The 10,958-nt window shown below is 47.0% G+C and overlaps 1 protein-coding gene across 1 annotated transcript in view; it reads left to right on the top strand.

Annotated features, from left to right (window-relative positions):
• Positions 1–345: 345 nt before the first annotated feature.
• The window catches only part of QRFP (pyroglutamylated RFamide peptide), a 79,497-nt gene continuing 68,884 nt past the window's right edge, over positions 346–10,958 (top strand). Inside the window, exon 1 of the mRNA XM_069242342.1 lies at positions 346–409. The gene's annotated coding sequence lies outside the window, so the exon portion shown is untranslated. The remainder of the gene's footprint in view (positions 410–10,958) is intronic.

Genomic DNA, 10,958 nt, shown 5'->3' with positions numbered 1-10,958 from the left:
TGGCTGCAGAACAGGTCACCCCACTTGTCAGAACCACAGCTCATTCTTTCCCAATTCCCCGGTCTTTCGCCCCAGAAGGCCGGCGAGCTAACGAGCTGCGTCCACCCACCTTCCCCCGCTCCCCTGCTCCGGGCGGGGACCCTCGCCCCTGTAATTGCGGCCCTTCAGGGAGACCCAATCAAGGCTGGCCCGGCTGTCACCGTCGCTGTGCGCGTCCAAAAGGGATCCCCGCATCTGGAATGTGTGCCGATCAGAGGAGGCACTTGAGCGCTGAGCGCCGGCCATTAGGGGCTCAGCCTATATAAGGGGGGCGCGGGGGTGCCGGCACCTTCAGAGAGCCGACCACCACCGCCCCAAGCCCCTGGAGTCACGCAGCCTCCAGCTCATCGCATCTTCCACGCGCACCGCGGTGAGTAGGAGAATTATTCATTCATTCATGCACTTTTATATAGCGCGGGTATTACCCAGAGATGTCATAGCGCTTTACCATACAACGGAGAAAGTTACATGAGAAATTCAGAGTAACAGGGTAATAGGTAACAATGCTGATAACTAAACTGCCTACCCCTGGCGAGAGTTACCCACAAATTACATATTAGAAAAAGTTGAAGCGATTAAGGTTAGACTGATGCATATGTACAGAATTGACGCGGAAAGGTTGCTATAGGTCTCGAGAGTGACGTGCAACAGTCAAGGTCACGCCAGTAGGTGTGAGGGCGGATGCTGGCTAGGAGTGGTATAGAGAAAAAAGTCTTTGGAGGAGAAGAGTTTTAAGGTCCCTTTTGAAGATCTGGAACGAGGTGGAGGTCGGAAGGTTTGGAAGTAACAAGTTCCAAATTCTAGGCGCATTAATACCAGAGGAGAAAATATACCACCCGGCACGGGGAAACACCTCCGTCCTTTGCCGGAACTGGAGAAGTACCTCTGTCCTGAGTAGGGAAGCGCCTAGAAGGAGCAGTGACAGGACTCTTGCCTTCTCAACTCATATTCACTGTGTGACCCCAGGCAGATTACAAGTGTTCCCTAAATTAGTAGCTCCCTCTGCCTGAATTTCTGGATTTTCCCCAACTGTAAATGTGCTAAAAAAGCATAATTTAAAATATCAAGCGCTACCTATGATCACAGTTGACTTAACCATGAGGATCAGTTTGCACGCAAGCTGGAGTGCCTTGAAGATTTGGCGGAATGGTGTCTACTCAGCGCTATATAAATACTAATACAATACAATACTCACCACCCCTCACGCCCTCTTGTAATAAGACTATAGCCAACATGGCCTGTATCGTGAAACCTCAAGTCGACTACACAAAACAGGTATTTTGGGGGAGAGGGGGGATATGTTTGTAAAGTGTTAACAGAAATACCCTTAATAAATAAATAAATAAACCCTCCCAAAGCTGGGTGGGGGAGGCACATTTTTCAACAGGAGAGAGTGGCCCGCGTGTGTGTTGAGGGGGCGTTTCTGGCACCCAGGTGGGCCGGACTCAGATGTCCTGAGTAACTGAGGGTGCAGATCCTGGCTCTGGCATCCATAGGGCGGGTCCCAATATTTGGCATTTTGCACCGTTTCCATGAGTTGGCCTCACAATGAAACAAAGTTCTACATAAATACTGACGATACTCAGGGTGGCCGGTATCCGATGCTGGCCGGATACTGGCGGGATCTTCATCCCTCTTCCCAGCCCTCTCGTTTGGGGGTGAAGGAGCCACAGGTCCAGAAAAGTAAACCATTATCCGACGCCAAGAGGGCACTGGCCTCACCTTTGGGATTAATTTTTGCAAATATGCCTATTACTTTCCATCAATACTGAGTGCCAACGTTTAATCCGGGATGGTCGTCTTGTTCAGTGAAATGAACTTTGTAGCTAACCATAATCCCACCTGCCCCCTCATTAGAGTCATTCCTACCCCCTTGTAAATCCAGTTCCCACCCATCTCAGCCAGCCAAACATTCTTGAGGCTCTGAGGTTGGGTGGGCGCCTCACTCCCCGTCAAGCTCCCTCCAGGTAAGTCATCCGGCTGCGCATCCTTCAGGTACAGGCGCTATCAGCCTCGCCACCGCCAAGACATGGCTCTTCGACCAATAGCAGCTGCCCCCCCTCAGCGCCTTGAAACCCTAACGGGTACATAGCGCGCTTTATAAATTTAATGATTGATTGATTGATTGTCTTCCACGTTCTCCTGCGGAACCTGCGCCACGTTGGGCTTGTTTCGTGGTTCCACCGTCTGGCGAGAGCCAGTTTACCTATGACTAGCAATGGGTATATTTTAATGATAATTGCATTTGCATAGTGCTTACTACCCCTGACAAGACACTGAGGGGCAGATTCATGAAAAGTGGCGCTGCACCTAGTGCAGCGCCACTTTTCTTGCGCCCCTTACCGCCCCCCTAACGCCATCATGTGTGTGTCATATTTAAAATACAGCGCACCATGGCAGTAGTTAGGGGCACTAGCATCATCATTTTTTACGCTAGTCCGGCGCTTTGCAGGATTAGCGTAGAAAATTATGACGCTAATCCTGCAAAGCACCCAGAGGCCCATTGAAGTAGATGGGAGACTCATTTTAACGCCTGCACTTAGCAGGCGTTAATAAATGCCGACGAAAATGATGCAAAGAAAGCTCATAGATTTCTTTGCGCCATTTTTTCAGCCCGCCTAGCGCTAGAACGCCCCCCCCTTGCATACATTATGCCTGGCGCAGGCATAATGTGGTGCAAGGGGTTACAAAGTGGCGCAATGCAAGCATTGTTCCACTTTGTAAATATGGCGCAATGATTTTGGACTTCCAATGCCACATTTGCGTCACAAAATGACACTAAGGCCCATATTTATACTTTTTTAGCGCCGCATTTGCGGCGTTTTTTTACGCAAAAATCGGCGCAAACTTACAAAATTCAATGATATTTTGTAAGTTTGCGCTGATTTTGCGTCAAAAAACGACGCAAATGCGGCACTAAAAAAGTATAAATATGGGCCTAAGTTGGCGTTAGAATGACGCTAGGCCCACATAAATCAGGGCCTGAATATCCAATTCCCATTGGAATTTTTTCCTCAGTCGACTGGGGCCACGGCCTAATGTTGTGGTGGCCGGTAGCGCTGGAATGTGGATCCTACTGTGTTCTTGATTGCACCAGTCATTCCTTCCAGTAAACTTTTATTTTGAGACATGACTATCTTATGAGTATTAGCGTGCCCACCTCGTCACACCCCCCTCCAGCATCTGTCTGATGTCCCGGGGAACACTTTATGGCGATTGTCCGGTGTTGGGTACCATCGAGTTATACCAAAAACCTAAAGATTCCCCTGGGCAAAATTTGAAACCTCAAGCAAATGCTGCACACACAATCTATACACTTACAGACATACTTAAACAGCAATACAATTGTTAACCACAGCAAATTAGAAAATATATATGACATTAATCTTGTTATATTAACAATTTCATCAAAATCCCATATACACAAAAACATATACACATGACAACCACACCTACAACTACCTAAAACAGGGAGATATTTTCAGACAACAAAATTGGGGCCTCATTGAGATCCCGACGGAGGGGAATACTCCATCACAAATATGACGCATAACCCAGTCGCCATATTACGATCCCATTATATCCTATGGGAATCATAATAAGGCGACAGGATATCCGTCACGTTAGAAACCGAGTATTCCGTCCACCAGGATCTAAATCAGGCCCTTAGTCTATCCAAAAATACAAATCTACTTTTTTGTCACTAAGTGGTCAAGATTCAAATCTATAACATATGAGGAACACTAGTTCCCCATAGATTGTGGCTCCAATGTACGTCAATGCGTTTTGGTGGAAATAACGTATAAAAACCACCTTCTTCAGGACTACTTACATGGATGTTTCCTCCCCAACACAATCTCATATAATATCGACTGTTTCTACCATCCACAATGATGCGGTATGCCTTCCAGTACACAATCCATTTCATCCAGTCGCATTTAAAAGAACCTCTATGGTGTTTTCTGTATCCCTGGAATATCAATCTCCAGGCGCCCTTTAAGGTTTAAAAGGGGCCACTATTTATGGGAAATTACTGTACTCAATCCCTCCACATGGTGAACATCCACTATTGAGTAGCACACCAGCTCTTAGGTGGATGGTCCGCTCCTAATAATATATGTACTGACTCACACGAGTCCCCTCATAATGTCCCACTTTTACACTAACAATGGTAGGTTTTAGGGGAACGTCCGCCCCTCAGCTCGTTTGCGTTTGTAACTTCTGACTATAAGCTTCGGCTGATTCCCTATGTTGACCTGACAAGCTCCTTTTATATATGTCGGCCACAAGGTCTCCCACCTTTCCATGGGTTTCTCCTTGTTTGTGTTCTTGCTCCATTGGTCTATGTATTTCAGGATCCTCGTTCCGGGTGTATGTAGAAGCTGGTAACGGGTTGGTATCCAGCCTTTAGTACCTTGGTGTGAGTTTCAGAGTTTTCCCTGGAGATAATGGTCATGTAGATGGTTCCTCACCGTTCGGTTGGAGGACCCTTCAAAAGACTTGCTGATGTCCAAACCTCTCTTGTTCAGGAGCCAACAGGTTTGCTCACAGTCAGGAACTGATCTGATGTCCTATTCTTAAACACATCCAATATCAATGGAGAGTCTCAAATCCCCAGTATTGCTGTACTGTGTGTCCGCCGGCTGGTGTAAAGCCTGAGTTGTCTACGACAGATGTTAGCAGCAATGGGAAAGTCGTAAAGTTGGGTTTCACAGCTATCTTGCCCAGATACCCATCATAGTGCTGGTGATTTGTTTGTAATATATATTCAGTGGTCTGTGTTTAAGGGGGACCATGCAGAATCCCATAGAGATCTGCCCTCCACCGCTCCATTCACAGATAACCATATTTGCTATAATCCCTCTCAAACATTCCCATATTTATCTCAGTTGGGCCACTCTGTAGTAGTTATTTATCTGCCCCCCCACCTTAGCCTATGGAGTCATTCAACATTTTCCTTCAATCGCTGGATGCTCTCCAATGACACAAAATTGATAAATTATTTCCCTAAGTCATCTATGTTGGTCTTATCAATACTCCTCTGCAGTGCCTGGAAGGTGTATTAGTATCACCTTCATTGATTGGCGCTATATGCCCCAACCAAGATCTGCACAGATCCCACCTTTTCGGATAAGTAACATAATATCGGAAACACAAATATCATGTGGACAAAATATCATGTCAAAAATATTGAGGACAAGAATATCGAGAAATCAAGTGCAAGTAGGTAAGTATAAATTTACTAGTCTTAACTCCAGATCTACATAGCTTGAAGACATATATATTTTCAAGGTACACATATGTGGAGTTGTATATAGTAAAACTTTACTTACCCATAGAATCTTACATTCACAATATTCTTGTCCTCGATATTGTTGACACAATATTCTCTCTTACGATATTTGTGTTTCCAATATTTTCTCCGAACACCACCATTTCAGTGGTTCTGATTTCATTTCTCTCCACAATGGGGGGGTGGGGGGGTGCTCCAGTATCAGTGCAATAGAGAGGATCTCAGTTGCAGTCTCAGGTAGGCTATGACTTCCTCATCAATTTTAGAACTGTTCCTGTCCCTCAGTTCTTGCAGTTTATGTCCTGCTGGGACCAGGGGTACAAGTTCTAAGTTATGTCTATATCTTTTATAACCTGTGCCCCACCTCAGTCGTCTAAAACCAGAATCAATGTCTGCAAAGCCCTCTTCGATGCATCCAGTGACAAGAGCACGTCATCAGCAAACAACATTTTACTTTCTGTCCCACCAGAGGATATACCTCTCACTTCTTGGGTTGGCCTTATCGTCACCGCCAGTGGCTCTATAACTAAGACATATAGGGCATGATTTAGAACTTGGCGGACGGGTTACTCTGTCACAACTGTGACGGATATCCCGTCCGCCATATTATGATCCCCTTATAGCCTATGGGATTTACATTTCGGCTGACGGGATATCTGTCACCGTCGTGACTGAGTAACCCGCCCGCCCAGTTCTAAATCAGGCCCTCGGTGATGGCGAGAGTGGGCATCCTTGCCTTGTTCTTCACACGAATGAAAAGTGTCTGACACTCATCCATGTATCACCACTCTCCCTTTAGACCCCTGGTGAACACGGCCACTGGAATTATGTGGCAGGAGAGGCTCATATTATGTGGCTGGGTTGACTACATTTTTCAGCAAGGGAAAGCAAATTATGCAACATAATGAGAACATGTTTTGATTGTATTGCCTCATTATTTTATTTTAACCCAGGCGAATACTATTTGGGCAAAGGTTTCACCTCATTAATATGAGTCTGACACACAAATAGAGCAACAAGCAACAGAAAGGTGACCAGTCAACCTTTGCAAAGAGCCTTCCACTGCCAGTAACATGTTGCCATATTTTTAGTATCTTTTTATCTGTTTGAGCTAGAACCAGCATTGTTTGTTGTTAAATCTGCAGAGTCTGAGGAAGGTGAGGAATTATGAGGCAAGTCAGCAAATCCATAATTGTGTGGAAACCGCTGCGGCACACAGTCACACAATCCCAGCAGCTCTGCTTATAGTCGCCCATTACCATGTGTACAAACTTACTTCCAAGACCAAATCTTTCCCCCATGAGGGATCAGTCGACCATCTTGAAAGCTTTTTCTAGTTCGAAGCCAACAGTAGTGGTTTTAGAATCGTACACTTTCCCCAGGTTTCCTATAATGTCAGGGGTCTGTCTGCCAGTTACAAAGCCTGATTGGCCCCCAGGGACCAGTGAGGGAAAGATGGGAGCCAGTTTAATTCCCATAATTTTCATATCAACCCTGATGTCCTGGTTTAGAAATGTGAACTGCCTGTAGGCCGCGCATTCAGAATGGCCCTTAGGTACACCCAGGACCACTGGAATTATGTGGCACAAGAGGGCCAAATTATATGGAAGAGTGGAGTAAATTATGCGGCAAGACAAGTCAGACCATGTGGCACAGTTTAACACTGAAATATAGCAATAAGCAACAGAAAGGGGACGAGTCCAATTTGCAAAGAGCCTTACACAGGTTCCCGTAGTAACTGTTGAGCCGTCTCAGCTAGAAGGAACATTTTTGCTTTGTTAAAATGTGCAGATTACGTGGCAGATGATGGACTATGTGGCAAATTCGGCAAATCTATAATCATGACAGAATCGATTCACAATTGCATAATTCCACTGCCCTGGCCCTACCTACCATCGTAGTAGCCTTTACTGTTGGTGTAATTCTATCCGTGTCACAGAAAGACTGAATACTTCCTTCAGGTCTGGGGTCCATAAAGATATGGACATTTTATAAAGGTCACTCCTGAAGCCACCTGGACCGGGAGCCTTGACTGATTTTAGGCTTTTTACACCCATCTTATTCTCGGGGTTTCTCATTCTCGAGTCTCTTCTGAAGATAGTTTAGGATATGTTAATCCCTCTAAGAAGGGGTTCCAGTCCCCCCCTGATGTCTGCTTTTTTCACCCAGTTCATCATCCTGTAATTTAACGATAGTCCCTTTCTCTTTGGCATCATCTGCAATGTCTCCTCCCCGCTCTTGAGTCCAGTTGTGCTTTCCCTCCTGCCTGGGGTCTCCTGGCCACCAAAGATGAGACTGGTCTCCTGTTTCATGAACCTTGATTCTGAGCTCTTCATGGTTTGTTTATCAGCAGGAGCCCCAGTTCTCCTCCTGTACTGGTGAGTTTGAGGATCTTCTGCTCTGCTCTGGTGCCAGCTGTGTATGTCTCTCCAGCTACTTTGAGTTCCTTCTCTGCTTGGGCTTGTATCAGGCCTCTCTCTGCAGCCCCGGCAGTGAGTCTGGCCCTGATTACAGCGTTGAAGAGCTCCCAGTAGGCCACAGGTAAAGTGTCCTTTAATCTGCCTGACTGGCCAAGACTTGTAAGAGATCTTCGCTCAGTCTCTATCTCCTGTACATACAGCGCCTTGAGACCCTAGCGGGTGAGTAGCGCGCTTAACAAATGATTGATTGATTGATGGATGTGTGAAAGTGTCGAGTGAACCCCAGTGGTCCATGGTCCGGGACAGTCACCGCTCCTGGGGATGGTTCTGAATGAGCGGCTGGCTAGAAGGGATCACACCTATCCTGGAATGTGTGCACTGTACATACACATGTATAGTATCCCTGCCCACCGTGTGCTGCCCTCATAACGTCTAAAGGACCCAAAGCCTTTATTTCTTATGGATTCTCTTGATATCTCTCTGCTCGCTGTTTGTTTGCTCGCTAATCCGTTTACATTAATGCAGTGCTTAATTTGAGCAGGTGGTTTCCGGTGCGGGGCACCAGCACTTATTTTTGAGGGCCGGCACTTATTATTCTACATCAAGCATTAACTGCGAGCAAAAGACATATGGGGAAGATAGAGGAAGAGAAAAACGAAAAATCTTCACAAAGGGAGAAAGCAGAAAGCTGCAAGAGTTAGCCGAAGGGGCAGGGAGTGGCTTTAAATGGATTAAAGAGGCCCGAGATGGCTTCAGGATTTTGGGCATTTAATTGCACCAGCCACGTGTTTCAGAGGAGAACTTTGGGCACCAGCAGGTTTTTATTTACAAATTAAGCACTGCATTAATTTCTGTCAGTTTACTAAGCACTACTATTTTGACAGCAGGCAGGTCCGGCTGGTGGCGCCGGTGCTACAATATTTTAATGACCTTCTTCTCCTCGCAGTCTCTTGCTACCACCCCCTGCAGTACCCTCCATCTCTCCATAGCCTCTCCCCCATACATTTTGTGTTTTATAGCGATACTCGTAGTTTACTCACACTCAGTTCTGTCATCTCTATGGTACAGGTTCTTTCCAACAGGCAGAATACTGCCCCCCCCCTCTCGAGGTCAGCACCAGGTGCAGCTGCACCAGTCGCACCACCCTAACGCTGGCCCCGACAGTAGGATTTTCGCTGCTCCTTGTATTTGTGGGCATGTTTGAGTGGTATTGTGTAGTATACATGGTGGATCAGAGTCTGTGTGTCTCCCCCTGTTCTATAGGGGCCTTCTGGATGGCCACCACCTCTGCCTTCTCTGTGCCCAGAACAATGTGGCTTCTTCATCTGGAAGGGGAATTAACCCCCTCATGTTTTATGGCAGGCCTTTGGGTCTCAGCAGCTACCAACTGCCATGGTCTGTAGGGTTGACGTGATTTCTTTGGGTTATTCCCACACCCCTCCTTCTGCTAGTTCTGTCCCCTTCCCACCCCCTCTCCACCCCTCATCAGATGACACAACACTGCAGCCAGCTTAGTTCACAAGCGATGGAAATTACCTACAGCCCTCACTGGGAACAACTCCCACTGCTCCTTGTGGTGTACAGAACATCACTCCTGCCCAGCAATGACTCGTGGTCAGTGCCTTCAGCTGTAGGTGCCTTCTCATTGGTCACCGGACTCTGGAGGTACCTTCCACTATCTGCTACCTCGTCCCATGGTGGGGTTCCCCCCACCCATTGACTTCCTTCTATAGTCTTTGAGAGAATGACCAAGCGACCCCCCTACCCCTCCCACCCCGTGTCATTTTCACCATTTGGTTGTTTGGACGTCTGGGCTCACTGCCAGCCTCAGTTGGATCGTCCCTAGCCTATACCACAACGTGTATGGGGGGTGCTAAGAACGGGCTCCTCTGGCCCCTTTCACAGGTGAGCAGGTCACCGATTGGTGATCTACTTGTTGGCATGGAATGTGGGGGTGGCTGGCTCAGCTCCAGACCAGTTTGGCTATAGGAGAGGGATGGGGGTAGGTGGTCAAATGATGAAGCATGACACTATAATGTGTGTGAGATCACCTAGTCCGTAAAGGGAACTCCCCCACCCTTCTCTGAACACTCGACCGTCATTACCACATTCAATGCCAACAATTAGATCACCAAATCGAAACAGGCCAGTGGAGCCCGCTCTTAGCATCCCCCATACACGTTGTGGTATAGTTTCGTGTACAAGGAGATTGTATGGGGTTGATACACTCCCAGAACGTACTTTCGTGTAATAGTGATAGTCCCTAGCCAACAGTTTTAGGACCATATTTAGAGTTTTGCGGGTGAGATACTCCATCAAGAGGTCGCAGAGTTCCCCTCTGCCATATTGCAAGTGCCATAGGCTATGATGCACCGGGAGACTGCGGATGAGACGTCCGCCACATTTGTGACAGTGTATCCTGTCCACCAGACCCTAAAAAAGACCCTACGCCCAGCTTGTGCTGTTTCCACAGGATGGTTTGCGCCTTCTACTTTGAAAGCTACTCCACATGGGCAGGTCCACCTGTCCCTCTCTATTTTCTAATTCATCACAATTTGATTGCAGTATATCCACCTGTTCCCTCAGCACCATTCATTTGTTAATATTCTCTGTTACCTAAAGGTTCCTGCATGAAGGTCTTTGATGCAGCTTCCCACAGGCCAGCCTTGTGGACATCTCCTGTTGCTTCATTTAGGTCTTGGGTTCATCTTCTTGGAGGTCCATCTGATGTACATCTCTTGTTGTTCTTGTTTCATTGAGGTCTCGGGTTCAGCTTCTCGCAGGCCAGCCTGATGGACAGCACTTGTTCTTGTTTCATTGAGGTTTTGGGTTCAGCTTCTCGCAGGCCAGTCTGATGTACATCTCTTGTTGCTCTTGCTTCATTGCTTCTTGCAGGCCAGTCTGAGGTACATCTCTTGTTCTTGTTTCATTGAGGTCTCGGGTTCAGCTTCTCGCAGGCCAACAAGAGATGTACATCTGTTGTTGTTCTTGCTTCATTGCTTCTCGCAGGCCAGTCTGATGCACATCTCTTGTTCTTGTTTCATTGATGTCTCGGGTTTAGCTTCTCGCAGGACAGTCTGATGTACATCTCTTGTTGTTCTTGCTTCATTGAGGTCTCGGGTTTAGCTTCTCGCAGGCCAGTCCGATGTACATCTCTTGTTGTTCTTGCTTCATTGCTTCTTGCAGGCCAGTCCGATGTACATCTC

Source organism: Pleurodeles waltl, chromosome 6 (genome assembly GCF_031143425.1).
Source record: "Pleurodeles waltl isolate 20211129_DDA chromosome 6, aPleWal1.hap1.20221129, whole genome shotgun sequence".
Taxonomy (NCBI): Eukaryota; Metazoa; Chordata; class Amphibia; order Caudata; family Salamandridae; genus Pleurodeles; species Pleurodeles waltl.
Note: the sequence above shows the minus strand (reverse complement) of the source record. Positions and strands in the feature narration are given on the sequence as shown.